At 48.8% G+C, this 18682-nt stretch overlaps 1 protein-coding gene across 3 annotated transcripts in view; it reads right to left on the bottom strand.

Moving 5' to 3' along the window:
• The window catches only part of GDPD5 (glycerophosphodiester phosphodiesterase domain containing 5), a 424914-nt gene extending 406763 nt beyond the window's left edge, over positions 1-18151 (bottom strand). For 2 of the 3 annotated variants that reach the window (XM_029602143.1, XM_029602144.1), the window contains exon 1: positions 17991-18146. The gene's annotated coding sequence lies outside the window, so the exon portion shown is untranslated. Of the gene's footprint in view, positions 1-17990 lie in introns of all 3 variants that reach the window. The other variant, XM_029602145.1, reaches the window with a different exon arrangement.
• Positions 18152-18682: the final 531 nt, after the last annotated feature.

The following is an 18682-nucleotide window of genomic DNA, read 5'->3' as shown; positions in this document are numbered from 1 at the left end:
ACGAGGAGGGCAGACCGGCACAAAAAGGCCGGCTTGCATGGAAGTAAAAAATCCAAGACTGGCACACGACGTCAGACCACAGCATCGGCATAAACAAAAAACAGTCCTTCAAGAGAACCAAGTCAAATAGACTCAGGGATGTTTGCCAGTCTCACAGATTTTGAGGGACAAAAAAACGACAAGTCAGCACCGTGAGAATCCCTTAGAGATCTTCCTTTCCACCTGGGACGGAGAAAATTCTCAACCTAAGCCGCAAGGACGGAGCGCGGGAGGACAGGCACGTGGTCATGCGCAAAGGGCACTGGGACTGCTAAACGAAAGGCTTCCATATTTCATTTTCATAGGACTTTGGCAGGTTTGCTCAATGTTTGTCCTTGCATTGTGCACAAGAAACGCTGAATGTGAAGGCTGTAAGTTAAAAGCAGAGGATGCAGCCGTGAGAGGGCTGGAACCACGGTGTGGGGGAGTCGATAACATCTAGAAAAGAGGAACGTATATTTTGGAAATGAGAGATTGAACAAAGAATGTGTTTAAACGCGCCTTCTGCGATATCTTGAGGACAGGTGCCTAGTCTAGGGATTATTAATTTATTCTGGAGCTGCCTCATTAATACGTAACACTACTCATACACAGAGAATCAGTTATACAGACAATTTTAAATACACTATGTGTATGAACTTTATTGTATCTTCAAATAGAACATCCTATCTAACAATTAAAAACTATCTAATCATGACCCCACTACACACATTCATACCACTTAAAAACCCATAGACAGCACCTGCAAACATTGTGATCATCAATCACTTTACCAATTCAATACTGATTTCATATATAGAATACTATTGTTTTCACACTTCGTTTCAATATCTTATAACAGCTGATATCAATGAGCAATTACATATAAATTTCCACATGTAAACCAATCCGAAACCGTGTCCGGATATTCTCAACTCAAGATTCTCTTCTAATCATCATGAAGGGCGATCATATTCCTCCCGGTCCGACAAAGATCTTTGTTTCACCTCGCACTTGGGGGCTTCCTCAGGGACTCAATATCAAAAGGTGTCCAATCTCCACACCTGCAAATCTCGACTTTTAATCACGAACCACGTTTACTCCCAAACCTGCTTCTAATCATGAATCGCGTTTACTCCCAAAGATCGCTTTTAACCATATTCATCAATGATAATAGCTTATACTCCATGTTTTCAATCTGTTTATAATCCAACCGGAATCGACAAACGTCACATGTCAAAGATGCGAGGCAGTGCTTTTTGCTCGGGAGTTTTCTGTGGCTCGCTATGAGTCAGTGGACATAGAAGCGGGGCTGCAGGTGGGAGGGAGTGTTTCAGCGACAGACTGGGACTTATTGGTGGAGATGCGTTCTTTGACATGTGTCGTTTGTCGGTTCCGGTTGGATTCTAAACAGATTGAAAACATGGAGTATAAGCTATTATCATTGATGAATATGGTTAAAAGCGATCTTTGGGAGTAAACGCGATTCATGATTAGAAGCAGGTTTGGGAGTAAACGTGGTTCGTGATTAAAAGTCGAGATTTGCAGGTGTGGAGATTGGACACCTTTTGATATTGAGTCCCTGAGGAAGCCCCAAGTGCGAGGTGAAACAAAGATCTTTGTCGGACCGGGAGGAATATGATCGCCCTTCATGATGAATATTAGAAGAGAATCTTGAGTTGAGATATCCGGACACGGTTTCGGATTGGTTTACATGTGGAAATTTATATGTAATTGCTCATTGATATCAGCTGTTATAAGATATTGAAACGAAGTGTGAAAACAATAGTATTCTATATATGAGTATTGAATTGGTAAAGTGTATTGATGATCACAATGTTTGCAGGTGCTATGGGTTTTTAAGTGGTATGAATGTGTGAGTGGGTGTCATGATTAGATAGTTTTTAATTGTTTAGATAGGATGTTCTATTTGAAGATACAATAAAGTTCATACACATAGGTGTATTTAAAATTGTCTGTATAACTGATTCTCTGTGTATGAGTAGTGCTTAGAGAAATAGAATTAGTATATCCTGTGTGTTTTTCACCTCATTAATAGATAAAAACAGGCTGCCAGTGAAAGTGTAAAATTATATTTCTCCGATGGCGAATGAATGTTAAGGGGATCCTCTGGATTTTCTTCAGTGTCTGGGACCCTGCATATGCCCCAGGAGGAAGTGGAGCAATTTCATCTCATGGCTGCTGATAGGGATAGGGAACTAGTAACACAAATATCTGCTTATCTGGGAGGCTAACTTAGTAGCACAGGAATCTGGAACACCTTTCTTAAAGCTGGGTTCTGACGTTTGCTTCTCAGAGCAGCCAAACAGGAAAGATAAGGACTCCGATTAATGGTTTTCCAGTCCAAAGGTGAAAAGGGTAAGCAACAAATGACTAATTAAGGGATAACAGAAGAATACGAGTCTAACTTTTAATGCCCCAGTGTTTATTACTGTCAGGTCCGTTCGGCGCCGAGTGCCCGCTCTCTCAACGTGCGCCCAGCCACCTCTCCTGGGCGCTTGATCCTGTATTCAAAAATGAGGGGTTCCACCAAAAAGGAGGCGCTAGGGGACAATAGCGCACCCCTAGCGCCTCCTTAGCAGCAGAAACCCAGGAGAGGTGGCTGTCAGCGGGTTCAGGAAACAGACGCTCAATTTCAGGAGCGTCGGTTTTCCAAATCCGCCGACAGCCATGGGTTAGGAAAACGGACGCTGGTAAAATGGAGCGTCCGCTTCTCCCTAACCCGACCGGCCAGCACAATTTTTTATTTTTTTTAAACATTTTTGGTTCCTCTGACTTAATATCGCTAGGATATTAAGTCGGAGGATGTACAGAAAAGCAGTATTTCCTGCTTTTCTGTACACTTTTTCGGGCTGCTCAGGCATTAATTTCTGAGTGTCAAGTGTGCGGATGGGCCGCACTTTTTTTTTCAGTATCCAGGGTGCATAACTAATAGCCTTATCAACATACATTTGCATGTGATGAGCGCTATTAGTTTCGGGGGGGGGGGGGGGGGGGGGTTGGATGAGTGTTTTCGACGAGCTAAACCCCTTACTGTATAAGGGGTAGTGGACACGTGTCAAACGCGCGTCCAACCGGGGTAAAACAGTGCACTCAGCCGAGCGCACTTTACAGTATCGGCCTGAATGTATGGATTTTTTACCCACCTAGAATGGGAGATACGGCGGGACGGGATGGGCTGGTTGCCTCTGTCTATAAAAGGTGGTCTTTGGGACTGCACACTGCATAACATTTTTAGGGAGCAATTTCTAAAACTGTGCAGGCAGGTGCAAATTCCGTGGATACCTTGAGCCCTGGAGTTTTCGAAAGCTAAAAGTACACGTGAACTGCCCGAAGAAGACGACCGCGCAGAAATCCGTCCTCTGCTCTCTCCGCAGACGTTGCTTCTCCGGGAGAAAGCAGCAGCACCTCCCCCCAGCCTAAACCCCACTCCCGGGCAAGCCTCCACCTACTTGCACCCGCTCCAGACAGCCCTTTCACCCGGAGGAGTGGCTTTTGAAAACTGCTCTCTGAACGTTTCAGAAGATGCTGCAAGACTGTTCTAACTGCATGTGGTACAAATGGACCTCAAAAGACTGCTGAAAACAAAACAGTCAGCTTTCCCACAGCAAGAAACGTACGTTGGCGTGCTCTGATGTTCCTACTGTACCGTAATTACAAAGCAAACCACAATACCACTTGGATGAAAACTGCTACCTAAAAATACAAAAAAAATGTACTGGATTACATGCTGAAGGAGCCGAGCGTCGCTCACAAAAGGGCGAGGAACTCCTCTGAAAGGATTCTGAATAAACTCGGGCTCCCATACCATTTCAGAAGCCAAGCAGAGGTCAGGTCTCCAGGGAGAAAGAGTGGAGGTTGCGAGAGTAGCCATTGGCGTCTTGGGGAGGAGGTGCAGCTGGGGGAGTCACTCTCCCCTCCGACGGATACTGCGCCGGTGCACATGGATTTTTTTTTTTTTTTTTAATGCATTTCCCCCTCTTTCCGTGGCAGAGTGCAAAAAAAAAAAAAAAGCGCCATAATTCTCAACACAACAACAAACGCATATAAACAACACCCGTAACGATCAATCCTTCATCACGCGTGAGCGTCTAACCCGACGGTTCAAAGGCCCCGCTTGAAAAAATAAGAGAGTAGGCCTTAAGATGTTTTTAGAAACATTCAATAGTGCACAAAATAAGCAGGGCGCGAATTCCAAAGTGCCAGCCCTGCCACTGAAAACGCTGCCTGGCGGGGCCGCGGCCGGGCGCACACACCACTGGAGCAGGATCTTCTAGAAGGCCCCCAAACTCCTGGTGCGAAGGAGGCAGGAGGGCCTACAGGGGCCCCGAAACGAACAAACACAGAACGGGCTTTCACCATTCAAGGCTGGGGGCCACCTTTCGGCTGACGCACCAGTGCCAGCGTGGGACCCTCTCTCACGGGATGGGGGAGCAGGTCTCACACACCGGACAAGGCCCGCAGCAGCGCGCAGCAGGGAGGCAGAAACGGGGGGCCGACACGTCACCAATCTCCGCGTCACCGTACTCCGATTTATGATGTTGTATTTTAGTCTGGCATAGTTTCAATATCGGGTATCTTCTTTTAGAACGTAAACTGCCCAGGGCTCTAGGTATGGGCAGCTTATAAATACAAATAGTTTAATAAATAACTTTGCGTCCCCTTATTTTAACCAAAAAAAAAAAAAAGTTGTGGCCATTTTTCCCGCTCCCGACACGGTCTTCTCCCCCCTGCAAACGTGGACCCCAACTATTTCTTTATCTGTTGCACCGCATTTGATTTTCCACCATTCGGATTCCTGTCGTGACGGAGCACAATCTATAAAGTAGTCGAAACAAACAGTTATACCCACAGTTAATAGTGAAACCGTCTGCCTGCCGCTTGCACTGCAGGTGGCGAAAACAGGACGTGGGCATCTCGGGCACTTCAGCCATCTTAAATACTCCCTGGTGCTCGCGCTCAATGGGTTTTATTTAAACAAAATAAGACTAAATTTGAGGCGGTTTTCCCACAAGAATACTCTTGCAATGAGAGGCTCATAGGAGGTCAAGTGCCCGTCTCTGCAGATAATCAGCCACACTTTTTACAGATGCACTGCAATTAATGAAGGCTCCATCAGCTCTGCCGAGCGCAGCGCACGTCTGCCGTTCTCTGCATGCAGCCAGGATTCCCGGGCCCAGCACTAGAGGAAGACTTTTGTTGCTTTACGGATTATTTTGATATGCTTGCACAGGCCTTGAGCACATGGTGAGGCATGAAAGAAGAATAAATTATTAATATATATTGTTGATTCCATTATAGTAAATCTTTCCGAAAGCTCCAAATATTTCAAATTAAAAAAAAACAAAACACGCCTGAAAAGGCGAATATTTCCTGGAGCGGGCAGAACGTGAGATTTTAGAAAGCTTCTCCCTTTGTATTAGGACCTCCCCAGGAAGGGGGAAACTGACCTTATTGAAGAAAAAAAAAGATCTCAAAAATTCCTTCCAAACTTCTCACAAAAAAACCAGCAGCCTTGGCCCATTACTTCTTGTTGCAAGGCAAAAGCAGGCAACCTGCCTTGCTGAATTCCTGGTCACAAGCAAAACACCCCGAGTAAAAATCCAGCACTGCCAGGGAGGGGGGAACTAGCCCTCCCAGCGGACACTAGTGAAACATTATCTCCAACACGTCTCAAATCCTCACCAGCCTCCAACACCACTGGAGAGCAGAAAGACCCTCCTTGATCAATCCCAGGATGGAAGAGACCACTCCAGACTCCCTATCTGATCAGTCCCGCCCTGGGAAGCAGGAAGACCCCTTGCACATCCTGGGGGGGGATTTATATCCCTGAAACCCATCCCATGAAAATGTGGGGGGCAAAACCAAGGGAGGTGTCCAAAAATGCAAAAAACTCTACAATAGCTGAAAAATAGGACAAAAAGTAGCAGAGGGCTACTTCCATTCTATTTATGCAAACTACAGAAACGAAATTAAGAATGGAACGAAACGATACCAAAATCCCAAAAATGAATTTAAAAACCTGTGTATGTTTTTTTTACCTGCACAACCCTAGTAAACAATACGTTGACATCCTCAGCTCAGCGGCTGTCAGAAAAGCAAATGCAATGCTAGGAAGGATCTGAATAGGAATGGAGAATAAAACGGAAAAGATCACATTGCCTCAGTATCGATCCCATGGTGTGACTGCAACTTCAGTACTGCGTGCAGTTCAGGTCGCCCCCACCTCAATAAAAAGACACAGAAGAACCAGAAAAAGTGCACAGATGGGCAAGAAGAATGATAACGGGGAGGGAACGGCTGCCCTGTGATGAGAGGGTACACAAGTTAGAAACACCTGGGAGGGACCATGCTTGTTACATAACAAATTATCATTAAATCTAAAAATAATAAAAAACCATTATGATTCTAGCTCACTGATCAATATATCCACCACAATGGACTTTTTGTCTTTGATGACCACGGAGTCTTGGAGTTAGGACTGACCCATCCTTATCAACGCAAACAAGTCTGAACAGTAGAGCAACACCTGTTTGCAAAAACTTATCTACTTCGCCATCTTTTAAACCCTTCTTGACGCGCCAGGGTTTCAGGACCGTTTCTACAATCAATGGTGTTCACTTCCCTGGATTACCGCAAAGCCTTACATGCAAGGGCCCTTCCGCCAAGTACAATCCGATCGCTAACAAAAGTATTGAAAGTGCTGCCGCCAATCTGCTCACCAGTACTAAACATTCGTGAAGAGATGTCTCCAGTTTTACAGTCACTGCACCGGCTCCCAGTTTACGGGCGAATGCAAAGCCAAACAGCAGTGATAAGACACACTCTCTTAAAGTGTATCAATTCTCCATGGCCAAGTGCCGCCTTCCGACTGGACACCCCCCCCGAGAACGCTCCGATCTTCCTCGACAGTCCATCTCCCCAAACCACCCGTCTCCCCACAACACGTGAAAGAGCTTTCTCCTTAGCAAGACTCCTGGCCATGTCAAGTCGTATTCTGGAAGACCCAAAGGAATTTTAAATGTTCCTTTTCGCTGCAACTTTTCCATCTACAAATGATCAGTGGCTTTGCTTATTCAAGAGCTTATGAAAACGTCTCTTCTTCTAACAGCACAGATCGGACATTATAATGTACTGTATTATTTTGTGTACGTTTATATATTCCCCACCTCAAACTTTGGTAGGGTTTATAGAAAATAAACAAACGTGATAGACATTTATAAAGTCATGACTGGGGTGGAACTGGTAAATAAAGGACAGTTTTTTCAAATAATATTAAAAGAAAAGGACCCGCCTTGAAAACTAACAACCAGCAGACTTAAAAAAAAAAATCGTAGAAAGTACTTTTTCACTCTGGAATCTGTTGCCAGAAGACGTAGTCAGAGCGATTAGCACAGTGGCGTTTGAAAAAGGTTCCTGGAAGAAAAATCCATAAAACATTATCAGCCAGGCAGAGTAGGGAAAGCTATTGCTATCCCGGGGACTAACAAGAAATAGACCTGCTAGGTACCTGTGACCCGGACCTGGCCGCTGCCAGCTCGACGGACCTTGGTCTGACCCAGCGTGGCGTATCTTACGTTCCTGTGCCGAAGACTGCTCGCCCAGCACCGACATACTGGAGCCGTCACAAAGAGCGGGCAATCAGCTCCCACTCTCAACACACACCAACACACATGGAGGCGTTGCGGCTGCAGGTCAGTTAAAGTAACTGCATGGGGTCAGCGGCATTTCCAGGTCCCACCCATCAAAGCTGGATGAAAACGGCAAAAGGGGCTAGTGCAGGAGTGGGCCAACTGTGACCTTCAAAACCCCACAAGCAGACCTGGTCTGCCTGCATATTCATAATGAATATGCATTCAGTATTTGCATAAAAAAAGGCACTTGCATGCAAATTTATCTCATGCATATTTCATTGCGGACACCCTGAAAACCAGGCCTGCCTGTAGCTGTTGAGGCCCAGAGTTGGCCCCCTTTCCCGTGGGCTAGTGGAACAAGGCAGTAGGGCTTATCAGGGCCTGCCAGGAGAAGCTGCTGCCGCCCTGCGGGCTCCCGCTGTAGAAGGAAGCAGCAGCCACTGCTAGCAGGGGACCTGGGACACCCCCCCCCCAGCAGCAAAACAGGAGGAGCGGCAGCAGCACTGCAGCCAGTGGGGGCTCCCCAAAGCCCTCCAGCTGAGGAGGCAATGGCACCAGCCAAGGAGAGAAGCCCCACAAGGCTGCAGATCATCAAGACCAGTTTTGATAAGAGGAAGGAGCACAGGGTAGGAGGGTAGAAGAGTTGGAGGGAGAGAGAAATACAGGGAACTGGGAATGGGAGATGGAATTACAGGGGGGGGGGGAGATACACAGAAGGGCTAGCGTCTGACATGGGTGGTTTAAAGAGGATAGGGCTGAGGAAGATAGGGTGGGAGAAACGGAAGGTGAGAGAAGATGACTGAAGAGGGGGGAGTGACGGGGGATCTAGGCACCACTCGGTGACGATTCGGCACCCTCAGACCTGCTTTCGCATGCCCAATCCCAGGACCGCCAGTGCAGCTCACAGGGCCGGGTTTAAGGATTTGGGGACCATAGACGAAGTGCCACTGCGGTGCCCCTTTGAAGCTCTGTCAGCAAATATTTGGCGCCCCAGGCCATTGCCTGTGTTGGCTATGTCTAAATCCAAGTCAGGTAGCTCAGTAGTATCTGGATTGGCCACTGCTGGAAACAGGATGCTGGGCTTGATGGATCCTTGGTCTGACCCAGTATGGCATTTTCTTATGTTCTTACAGTCTCCTTAAGCCCCGTGGCAGGCAAACGATGGCTCTGCATATCCTAAACAGCACCGTTAATGTGCTGAGCAATACTGCTCCATGCATCTGTTTTGTACTTTGCATCGTGCACCAATGAGCTGTGTACATTTCAGGTGTTAGCAGACGGTCGTCCTCCAGACCAGACAGCAAGGGGTTGACGTTTCCCCGCTGTCTCTCATCAGTCACCGTAGGGGAAGGGGTGGGTCTGCAGGAACTTCTCGGTAGGGCGCACCCTGTACTACTGAGTCCAGTCTCCATCTTTCTCCCTGCCGGTTCTGCTGGATATTTTCCAGCACCATCATCTGTACAGGGCGTGTACCTGTATATATATATATAACGTTTATTGCTTTCCTATCCCAGTTTCCCCAAGCAAAGAAAGCTTGCCTGCTGCCACAGACGCACGCTGACTCATTACTGCTTCACAGTAAGTTTTTCTCCTGGAGGCACGAGATCTCACCACACTTCTAGACTTGAAACTTATGCAATTTGGAATTTATTTTTTTTTTTTTTTTTACATTTGGCTAAACTTATCTGGGTGGCCACTGAAGTGCATTAAGCAGAGGCGATGCAAGTCTGATGTGCTTTTATCTGCAGTCTAAAAAAAAAAAAAAGTTGCATTTTTTCCTACTTGGCCTGTGCGCAGAGTCTTAAAAGGATGTCCCAAAATTGAGTGAAATCTAGATTTCCTTCATATCCCTGGAGGAGGAGGGAGTAGCACCCGTCACCCTACAAACGTGTGGGGGCCACTGTCCAGCAAAGCACGATGCGCCAGGTCCAACCGCCATGCAAGGGTCTGGAAGGGATCTAGTGCCGGTGCTCAGCGGCGCTATGATTTGTACGTGAGCTCTTCTTGCTACGTTTCGGTAGCACCAGGCGGCCGCCTAAAGAGTCACAGTCTTGGGGGCGGCCCCGCCAATTGCATCTTCTTCTCCTTGCCAGCGTGGTCCTGGAAGAGGACGCGCTGGCACACGGGCCCCGCCAGGCAGGAGGGAGGAGATGAGATTGCCAGCAAGAGCAGTAGGCAGAGCCGTGCGGCCGAAGAAAGGAGAAGCAGGCGGAGCAGAGTCAGGCCACAAACAAAAAAAAAAAAAGAGAAGAAACGGGAGGCTTCGGCCTGCTTGGCCCGATGAAAGAGAAATCCTGGTCCGTGGGCTGAAGGAGGAAGCTGCTGCTCCCGCCAGCTGGGGTCTAAAGGGAAATAGAGTGTGCGTGTGAGAGAGAGTGGCATGTTGTGAATGTGAAGGAGGGTCAATGCATGCGAGGGAGAGGGTGTTGGTGAGAGAGAGCGCATGTGTGTGAATGTGAAGGAGGGTGTACGCGTGCGAGGGAGAGGGTGTGTGTGAGAGAGAGAGTGGTGCATGTGTGTGAATGTGAAGGAGGGTGTACGCGTGCGATGGAGAGTAAGCAGAATGTGCGTGTGAGCGAGAGGGGCGTGTATGAGCGAGAGGGCATGTGGTGAAGGACAGTGTGCGCGATGGAGTGAGAGAACGTGTGCGTGTGAGAGAGAGAGCGCGCGCATGTGTGTGAATGTGAAGGAGGGTTAACGCGTGCAAGGGAGAGTAAGCAAGAATGAGCGAGTGAGAAGGACAGAGTGCGCACCTATGAGAGAGGGCGTGTGTGTATGTGTACCTATGAGAGAGGGCGTGTGTGTGTGTGTGTGTGTGTGTGTGTATGAGAGAGGAGAAAATCTGTGCGCGCTGTGGAAAATCCCATAGATAGGACTTGCGCAGGAGGCCCCCTGGCCTGGCTTTGTACACTTGTCTATACCAATTTAAAAGCTTTAAAGAAAAGTTTGTAAATCACTAAAGAAACAGAATGGAATTAGCTCTCTTCCTTATGATTTATCTGATCGTGCACAGAGAGAGATAACAGGTCACAGAAAGCAACCCAGAATATGGGAGCTCCCAGTGGTGCAACAACAATTCACAGCTTACCAATGATCTTAAGACACCGATAACAAAGCTAGGGACAAATCAATGGCCAGCATATCCCACCGGACGTGAACATTAATGACACTTTGTCAATATGCCTTGAATTCCAAGAATGTATTCCTAATTCGTGTAACTAGTACCTATGCATCAGCTTACGTTTTTCCTAAGAAGTTAACAGTTAGCGTTTTGCAGTAAACAACTCTAAATTCCTCCACACAGGGTTAAGCTTGGCTAGTGCTACTAAAGATTACAGAAATATGTAATTCCTAGCATGCTGTAACTATGTCATATTCAGTGCTTCTGGCTAAGCCTAAAAGCTCAGCCTCAGTCCTTCTGACAGCAGTTACAAAACCTAAGGATTTCAAGCTAGAAATCCACAGAGCCCACCCCTCCTCCCCCCCACTAATACACAACAATCTCTGGGTGACTGAAAATCAAAGGCTCCCGGGTAGGAAGGGGATAACGGTTTTAATCACTGAGGAATCTACTGTTTTGTAATATTTTATTGGCGTTTGAACATTTTTAATTACCGAATGCTATTCTGTGTGTCAGCTGTTTTGGAAATATTATTCTTTTTTATCGGTAAGCTTTTACCATTATGATTGAGGTTTTATGATTCTTGATGTTATTGTTTTATGAGGAACGGTGATGTTGCCCTATTTCCACTGTTAACACTGCATGCAGAATCTGGCTTTTTGCAGTTTCCTGATCTGCACATTTCTATTTGCACTGTATGGTCTCTTTATTCTGCATTCGGTGAGGGTCTGCATGTGTGACTGAGGTGAGGTATAATACTGCTTGCGTGTCGTTTCTGTGTAGGGATCTACAGCAGCCTGGCTTGTTCTGTTTTCCTGATAGGAGGTGTATTGATGTTTTAGGGCCTGGTGTAATATTTGTACTTTTGCTTTTTTTAATAGGTTGGGCTGTTGCTGATTGAGTGCTGGCAGTTAGTGCCATTTCAGTATGGCAGGTTTACTGTATTGTTATAAAAGTGATACTTTTACTTCAGAAGACTGTACTTGACTCCTTTTTCATATAAAATCAGTTAACTATAAATGCATGATTTTCAATTGTGTGTCGGATGAGCTGAGAGTCGGTGGCACCAGACTGTAATGTTTGTCCAGGACACCTAATACCCTCGTGCATCAGCCTTGCCGCTCATAATTCTGAGTTTGCAAAAGCAAATACGAGAAGCCCACACCAGAACAAGGGCACTGTGGCCTGACCATGCTTAAAAAAATAAATAAATAAAAATAATCTTACTTAATTGCCATATGACCTCTTCTATCTGATCTGCTCCAGCTGTACAAATTTTATTTGAATAATCAGAGTTGCATTCAGTTCAGGCTGAACGTCCTCTCTCCCCCCCCCCCACACTCTGACCGAAGGTTTGCTAAACTTGGTTTAGAAATATGCAAATGTTTGGCTGACCCGAGAGACCACGTGACTCTTCAAAAATACAAGTTTGAATTGAATATTTGCATCCAAACAGTATCAAAAGATTTAATAAAAAAATAAAATAAAAAAAAAATCGGGCCACTAGGGAGAGTCGAGCCAGGAATGGCTCACGTGTATTCACGTCAACCTGCAGTGGCCCCCCCAGGTCGGCAGAGATAACCTAAAGGGGAAGGCAGACCCTGGCCCTTAAGTGCCCCCGAACATCCGCTTTAGAGTATTGCGGAAGGATCAAAACCTACGCAGCCCGGCCTCCTGAAAGCCAGCACCGGAGTAAATCACCCCCTGACCTTCTAAACCACCCTCCGGCTCCAAGTGGCTTCCCAGAAACAAACAGGAGCAGGCAATCTATTTCTCCTACCCCTGCTCAAAACCTCATGGCCCTGTAAAGACAGCAAGCAGAACGTGCTGCAGCTGGAAAACTAAGGAGGGAAAAACAGGACAACCCAGGAAAGTAGCTTCTGGCGCAGAGAACAGCAATCCCTGCTTTAATCCTGAAATTGCATTTAGTTCAGCGAAAGCCCCCGTCTGGTGGGAGAAGGGTCTCACACCTACGTTCCCAGGTGTCGCTGTGCAACCGAAGGACCGTCCGCCGACATCCTACATCCGGTTTCCAGCCGCAGCTTTTGGAACTGGCTGCAGGGGCCCCAAATGCAGAGCACCCACCCTGAAGCTGGCACTACCTGCCACGTGCCCACGTGCCACAGCATCCTAAGCTTCTCTGGGGTTTGTTTGTTTTACACTTTCACTCCAGTTTCCTCTGTCATGCGATGTAGGCTGCAGCACACGGACCCAATTTGCTCATCGGTAAAATATTTTAGGTTTGCGAATTCCCAGGAGACCACTTCCAAAATAAAATGTCTGGACCACATTCAGAGTTCCCATTTGAACATTTCTTCTGCGTGCAACACCACGACTGTCAGACCTTCCCGTGGAAACCTGACTGGTGACAGAGGGGGGAAAAAAACCAGAAACACGGGAAACGGGACATAAAGGCCGGGGATTATCCACCTCAGAAAAGAAAAAAAAAAAAACCACGTAGCTACCATCTACATCCCGGACGTGCGTACAGGTCACGGCTAATCCCAAACAATATTGAACCGTCTCATGTTAAGAGAGTACGTGATGAAACCTCAGCGGGCTGTAAGGCACCTAAGAGAGGCTTTTCTCATGTCGGCCAGTCTCCGAGGGGGATCCAAAGCAAGCAAGCGTCATTGCAAACTAAGGCGCTCGTTTACCTAAACTGCAATAAGGCTGCAACACGTGAGAAACCGTGTTTATTGCATGATCTAGACACACCGCAGTGATACCACATGCTATTCACAATACTGTGCGATACCTTGGCCCAAAACACACCCCCTATTACAATTAGCTGCTTTCCATGTGATTTGCATGCATTAAACATTTTGCAAATCCATGCAAAGCAGCTAATGCATGGAAATCCCACGCAAATAAAATAATGCAGCTTGCCAAAAATCTGGCAAGCCACGATATTGCAGAAGGAGCATCTGGACGCTAAACAGCGTGTCCCGATGCTCCTTGCGGTGATCCTTAAAGGACCAGGTGACCCAAAATCAATCCCCCTCCCCCCCCCCCCAACAACAATGTAACCCCCTCCAGGGGACCTAGACAGACCCCCACCCCAGCCACCTGTTAAAGCAGCATAAAAGTGAAAAAAAAGCTGTCAGTGTCACATGGCAGCCCCTTCAGAATGGCACCCCCCCCCCCCCAACGATAAAAAAATTATCCCAGGTAATGCCAGGTTTGGCCACTGCTGGAAACAGGATGCTGGGCTTGATGGACCCTTGGTCTGACCCAGCATGGCAATTTCTTATGTTCTTCTTAGTCTAGTGGCCGAACACCCCCCACCCACCCCCTTCTCAGAAAAGGAATCCATGGTAGCCTAGTAGCCCCACTCCTGCCCCCCCAGACTCCCCAGTACCTTAAAAAGACTCCCTGGCAGTCCAGTGGCAGCCCAGAGCAACCTGGGCTGCTCGATGCCAAAAGGCCAGCTGGCGGCGTGTGGAAAGATGGCGTTGACCAGTCTAGGACCGGGGTACGGGAGGAATCCAGTGGGGGGGTCTATCCTGACCCTCAGGAGGATATTTTACAGTCAGGTGGGGAGGCGTCCTGGGTCACGGGGCCCTTTAAGACAATGGCAGACCCGGGAGGACGGGGGTCGACGTAGCACATTGCTCTTCCCTGCCCCATGAATTTTTTCCTCACAGCATTTTTCCGTGACCTCACGGGGACGCCACCGCGGCGATATTTTCTCACGGGAGGGGCAAAATGTCGCTGGAAACCACCACCCCCCCCCCCCACCGAGATATTTTGCCCTGTCTGCCATAAAATTATCGCGGCTCGGTAAACGACTCTGTAAGACAGGAAAGTTTAATTGTAGGGGTCAAGGGAGGATCTATCCCCCGGGACCGCAGTTCCCAAAGCGAGAGCCCAGCACACTTCTGGGGGGGAGAAGGGACCCCAGATGGACTGACGCGTCAGGGAGAGAGCTGCCGCCGCCGGTAAGCGCCTAATGGGCCATGCAGAAATCTAAGCGTCCCAGAAATTTAGTCAGATGCAAAAAATTAGGTCCTTGATGGAAAACCGATTGGGAACCGTCCCCCTAAAAATAGAAGTAAAGGCCGAGTAGAGAGCTGCGATTAAGGACGGACAAAGCGTCCTTAATCGCAGCGAACAGGTCCAGTCCTCTCCCAGGAGGACAGGAAGAGACGCTGGCCTCTGGGCCGGAACCAACAGAAAACGCTTCGGACGCGGCCAACCAAGCTCACACAGCGCAGGCGGAACGGTTCAGGCGACGGAAAAAAAAAAACCGCGAAAACCTTCCCTGCTCCTAACTCGTGACAGCGATTCTCCCGCGGACTCCGTCTCCGGTCAGGTAAAGCGTGCTACCCCCCGTCCTCCGGTACCACGCAGCGTCGTTCCGGCGGCGTCCCACGGAGCAGCCTCCAGACCCCGGCGGCTGGGCATCCAGCGTTGGCGCGTGGCTTTCTCGAGGGCAAAAAATGAGAAGAACGCAGCAGAGCGCCGTTTGGAGGAGGGGCCGAAAGCAGGACGCCGATCCACACGCGCCACGTTGATCGGCAGGCAGTTACCGCTCCATTGGGACCTGCAGCTCAATCGGAACCGAGCCTCTGCGGGCGAGCTACTTGCTTCAGCCCAGACAGGAGGGGGCCTCCCGCCCCAAATCCGGCTGGGGAGGTCACCAAAGAGCAATGGCCCTTCATATCATCCCCAGAGCCAGGCGAAGACCCAGGGGGGGATTCGCCATGGCAGCGCCAACGCTGAGCCAGGGGAGGGCTGGGATTGGTTTGATTTTCTGAATCCAATCGCTAGGAGCAGACGGCTCGCCCCCAAGTACGGTCCAAAAAACTCACCGCAGAGATGCTCAGACAATCAATGGGCCAGAGACGAATGCCACGGAGACCTCACACACACACGGGGAGGTATTTTAGAGATGCACGAGGTGGGTCTGACACACACACTCCCTCTCTCTCTCTGAGGCAGCAGCACTGGCTCTCAGAACGTCAGCTGGCCCGTTTCTTACTTTTTAGCTGCCAGTTTTAACTTGGATTCATTAAAGACCGGAGTGACATCAGCAGATGAGATTTAAAATTAAAAAAAAAAAAAAAAAAAGACACTTAAATCCTAATATTACCCCATCAAAAAAACAACCTACCAGTTGAATTATCTAGATCACAACCACCTCACAAGTAACAGCACACACGGAGAAGTGAGTTACTCTATATATTGTTCTATATATATTTACTATATAGTTACTATATATATTGTTACTCTATATATTGTAAACCGATATGATTTGTATATTATACAAGAAATTCGGTATATAAGAATCATTCATAAATAAATACATAAATAAATATATTTATTACAGCTGAAGAGTTCAATCTTTATCCTCTGACATTCACTAAGAAATGTAAATTACCCACAGACCTCAATCCCCTCTTCTTCTCCAGGTGAGTCTTAGGCCTAAACTGCAACGGATAAACCTGTAAAATGGTTTAACCCATGTGATAATTACCGGATTACAATTATTGGATTGAAGCACTAGTGGGAAATTCCCAGATAAAAGCCCTCGGGACAAAGCTAGACGGTGATCAGCAGAAGCCGGTAACCCTTTCCAAGCAGTCTGAAGGAGCAAAACGTTCCCACCCAGGACGAGCTAAATTATTCAGAATTCCCGGCTTAGGATATATTTCATCCAGCGAGCAGGGGGGAAAGAGATTTACCAGTACATTGTTCAGAGAGCAATCTGCCCAGCTTCCTTCTGTGTGTGCCAGGGGAGATTTTACAGCCCCCTATGACAGGTTAGAGGTGTGATCACCATCACCTCTGTGTGAACTTAAAACCTATGCAAACTAATAATCATCATTAAACTAGGTAAAAAATATATATATATAGCATATCGCTGCATGCGCTTTCTGAGGATATTACAAGGACAAAATATACTGCCAAAAAAAAAAAAGAAGCAACTTGGACTTATCTGCTCACGAGAGCCAGGCAGGATGCATCTGAGAATTTGCAAAACGAACTGAGCCCAGCGAAGGCGCAGAGGGGGGGGGTGGAGGGCAGCCAAACTCAGGACTCCGTTTCAGATTCGGGCGACTTGACCAGCCTGGAACTGTGCAAGCGTTGCCAAAATAATGCATAAAATCCTAGGTGCCAGCCTGGCTCGGGCACCCCCCACTATTGAGTAAACTCCTTTTCGTTATGTCCAGGGTGGTTACAAAAAAAAAAAAAGGGCAGAACGAGCAAACAACAAGAAACAAGCGAAGAAGATGCTCGTGATACATGCAGGGAGACTCGCGGTCCTGCAGCCGCAGCGTGCAAAACCCACAGCGGCAGAGCTCCACGCGCGCCCCAGGCTGGCAATCGTCTTGCAACCACCACGCGCAGGGAAAGGGGGGGGGGGGAATAAGAAAAAGCAACAATTACATAAAATCGCCAGGGACCGGTGCGAGCAGCGCACGTGAAAGCGCCGGCTAAGCCCCCCCCTCGGGATAATTTACTTCTCAAAACAAGTAAGGCAGGGCGTGCAGAGCCATCCGTAGGAAGACTTTCTTTTCAGTTTGGGGCTGGATCCGCAAGTTTTACGAGCCTCGGGACTGCGGACTGGGTGAGACACCCCCCCCCCCCCCCTGCCAGTGCTTATCAGGCCAACAGCGCTGCAGCCCCTGCTCCGTAGAGCTTACGATCTATTCAAGCCAGGCCAGAGAGGATCGGGGAGCTTCTCTTACAATGGAGAATGGTTGACAGCAGTGAAGGCACGAGCGGGAGAGCCAGGGGTTAAGATTCAGGCACCGGCCCTTCCTGGGGCGGCTTGTCAGCCGTAACCCGTGCCCCAGTTTTCCCCCCAGTCAATGAAAATGCCCGATTCTGCACGAGAACAGACTGTAAGCTCTAGGGAGCAGGGACGCGGTACAGCGCTGGGCACATCTGCTGGCGCGGCTAAGCCGCCTGCAACCAGGGCAACCCCCCTTCAAACAGTGCCACCACGGCGGGTGCCTCCCCCATCCGTACCCGTAACCGACCGCCGACGCGGGAGCACGCACTCACGGGATTTCAGCTTTAATGCAAAAGTTCATCCGAGGCGGTAACGTTTTCTGGGAGCCGGCGGCACGGCAGGAGGGTTTACAACAGAGCGACACCAGTACAGGCAGCCAGCGAGCCAGAGAAGTCAAGTTACCCGGCAATGCCGCCACGGCCGGGGGCTAAAATAAAACATTTCCGCTACTTACTCCTCCGGGTCCCGGGAGCAGGCGGCGGCTGGAAGAGGCGCGCGCGGGGAGGTTTGCAGCCGGCAGAGCCGCTCAGCAGTGGCAGCGCGGGCTGGGGCTGGAGCCGAGCTGCAGAGAGAGAGAGGAGCGCTGGGAGGAGGGAGGGAGGGAGGGGGAGGTCAGCCGGAGGAGGGGAGAGGAGCCCGGCTGCGAAGCCGGCGAGCGCCCCCTGCAGGCGGAGAAGAATTGCAGCGGGCGGCTCCGAACCAAAACAAAACAAGACGGGAAGGGAACAACCCGAGCAGCGACGCCCCGGGGAGGTGCCGAGAAGAGGGGGGGCTGGGCTAAAGGCTTCCCGGAAAGGAAGAGGGTAAAGCCCAGAGGTGGAGAGAGTGAGCCAGGGTGAGGAGAATCCAGCCCGGGTGCTTGACATGAGGGAGAAAGGAAGCCAGGGGGGAGGGCAGCCAGGAGAGCGGCGGAGAGGAAGAAGCGGGCTGCAGGGCAGCAGAGGCACAGCCCATGGCTCGGTGCAGGTGAAATCACCGAGAGCCAGGGCAGTGGGAAGGCAATGGAGGGTGACAAGGTCACAAGGCATGGCAATAGCATTTGAACCCTGGCTTCCCTTATTTGCAGCTCACTGCTCTAACCACTGTTTTTGGGCCTGTTATTTTTTTATTCTCAATCTTTGGCGTCTGCACTAGGGGATGCTAGAG

Source organism: Rhinatrema bivittatum, chromosome 5 (genome assembly GCF_901001135.1).
Source record: "Rhinatrema bivittatum chromosome 5, aRhiBiv1.1, whole genome shotgun sequence".
Lineage (NCBI taxonomy): Eukaryota > Metazoa > Chordata > Amphibia > Gymnophiona > Rhinatrematidae > Rhinatrema > Rhinatrema bivittatum.
Note: the sequence above shows the minus strand (reverse complement) of the source record. Positions and strands in the feature narration are given on the sequence as shown.